At 41.9% G+C, this 2,658-nt stretch overlaps 1 non-coding gene across 1 annotated transcript; it reads left to right on the top strand.

The window, feature by feature from the left end:
- Positions 1-1,628: 1,628 nt before the first annotated feature.
- Positions 1,629-1,701, top strand: trnav-uac (transfer RNA valine (anticodon UAC)). The gene has a single exon. It is a non-coding gene; the product is annotated as a tRNA-Val (tRNA).
- The last annotated feature ends 957 nt before the right edge of the window (positions 1,702-2,658 follow it).

Below are 2,658 nucleotides of genomic sequence, written 5' to 3'. Positions count from 1 at the left end.
TAACTGCGTGTTACACAGTTAGCCCACAAAAGTATATTGTTATTTAATACCATTTATTCTGCCTGCGTTATGGATATTTTTTATTCAAATGATTCTTTCAGTAGAACCAAAGTTGTTACTGACATACAGAGCACACAAGGGTACAGACATAAACAAACAAATCAGGAAAATCAGACTATGTCTCAACGATTCAGATGCCCCCGCTTTATAAAGGAGAGAAACAAATTACAAATTACACAACATTAGATTCCTGTGAACCACACACACACACACACACACACACACACACACACACACACACACACACACACACACACACACACACACACACACACACACACACAGAGCAAAGCCTCTTGATTTCAAATATGAGATTTTAGTGAACTGACTGAGCGAGAGAGAGAAATCCGGAGGCCCACGACTGTCTCCCTCCCGGAACTGTGTGTGTGTGTGTTTCTTCCTGTTGTTTCAGATTCCACTTCACTCCCCCACTGCTGCCAATCCATGACCTCTGACCCCAGCTGAACCCAGCTGTCAGCTGTCCTGGCCTGCATGGGACTATCTATCTCATGGATCTAATAAGAAGGTTAGATGTGGCTCCACCACTCGGCCTGGCTGCTAATTTGTCCCAGGGGCCAAGGAAAACGGCTGTGGGCAGGTCACTGACAGAAATCAGATCTCTGTTTCTTTTAGACAAGTGCTCACAGAAACATACGATCCTCTTGCCACATTAACGTGCAGCAGAGTGTAATAAAAGGTTACACCAATCAGCACCTGCTTAAGATCACTTAGGCCTCCTTTGTCCAGCCATAGCAGCTCTGAAGGTGTAATGCGGGGCTGTACCATCCTTTAATGGACCCTCCACAGCCCAGATGTCTGTGATAGGATGTGTTTTCCTGCTAAAAGAGGCCACCTGTTTCAATGTAAGGTTGTATGTGACCTACACCAACACAAGGTGGGAACATGAAAAAAAAATCTCCTGTTCAAAACTTGAAAAAAAATCATATTATGGAGCACTGATATCAAAATAATATCATAATCCAAAGTTTCCCATAGTGCATCCTGCTGCCATCACCTAACATCACACATGAGCGTTAATCATGAGACCAGGCCACCTTCATCTGTCACATGCTCACTGGTCATTCATTTAGTGGCAGGATATGTCGTGGTTCCACAGTGTTGTGGGTATCACGTCTGCTTTATATGTGAAAATTATTTACTGTCTGATTATATGTTTAGACATATATGTTTCATGAAGCTTCCAAACCCACTCGTCTAAACTGCAAGTTGGTGCTAAAGCCCAGCACTGTGTCTACACAAAGACGTTAGGTTGTCCTTGTGCAGGCAGATGTTCCCACAGTCTTCTAAAGACCTGAAAACATTCTGCAATCGCAGTCATTTCCCCCTAGTGGCTGTTAAAGAGAAGGCAGACTAGGTCACTGTTTCAGTTAAAGGTATACTGTTTTCTCCTCTGGTGGTTTTATATTGTCACGTCTGCTTCCTTGCTTCCAGACTAACTAGCCTGACGTGTATGACTGGCTTTGTGTGATCTGTATAATAGAAAATAAGATAACCTCGACCATAGAGAGTATAAAAGATAAAGCTATGAGGACCTGCCCAGCATGTGTGGTTCCATAGTGTAGTGGTCATCACGTCTCCTTTACACGCAGAAGGTCCTGGGTTCAATCCCCAGTGAAACCAGTGTTTTAGACAATACCAAATGGTTTATCTTTGACCTAGTACCACTGACAATCTGCTCCCTGTACATGTTCTCCAGTCCAAAATATTGGTTTGTTCTAAACATTAGAAACACCAGCTTTGTGTCCAAAACTACACACAAATCGACGCCCATCTATTTAGGCTTTAGGACTCTATTTAGGCATCCAGTCCTTCATTGGTGGATATGTATATTGGATGGAAAGGATTGTTCCTCGAGAATGTGTAATGTGCTTACACATTAATTAAAAAACAAGGACCTCAAGTGTTATTCAATACGACCAAACTTTATGAAACATGGCTCAATACACATAAATTGATGTAAAGTCTGTCAATAAAGACTGAGTAATTGATAGTTTTTAGGTCATTCAGTAGTTGGTTTCCTGTGTTCTGTGGTGGATCTGTAGTGTAGTGGCAATTACAGCTGCTTTACGCCCAGAATGCCCTGTGTTCATTCCCCAGTGAACCACTATGTGCTTCAATTCTTGGAGTTTTAGTATTTGCCAAAGATGACCAACAATCTTTGGTGGACTTCACTTGAACTCTTTAATCAAAATCACTTGAAACAATTGACTCAGCCCACCAACTAAGTACAAAAATGTTGGCAGTTAGCCTTTTCCCCCACAGAGACTTTTATAGGACACAAAGTTAGCAGTTGGCGCGCACACGTCCAGATGCCTTCCTAACCGCTCAGCACAGACTGTGCTCTTATTTATTTATTAACACTTTTCACTGTGTGTTGTACTTGTATGACTATGCATGTGACAAATAAAGAATCTTGAATCTCACAAGTCTTTCAGCAACCACGGCCATCGCCCCCTGGTGACCATTAAAAGATTGCAGGGTTAAAACTCAGTGAGCACTAATTAAAACAGTGTCTGTAACATGTTTGATGATGACCCCAGATGAAAGCCATAAGCTAATATATGTTAACTAAATAAC

This window comes from Neolamprologus multifasciatus, chromosome 10, assembly GCF_963576455.1.
Source record: "Neolamprologus multifasciatus chromosome 10, fNeoMul1.2, whole genome shotgun sequence".
NCBI lineage: Eukaryota > Metazoa > Chordata > Actinopteri > Cichliformes > Cichlidae > Neolamprologus > Neolamprologus multifasciatus.
Note: the sequence above shows the minus strand (reverse complement) of the source record. Positions and strands in the feature narration are given on the sequence as shown.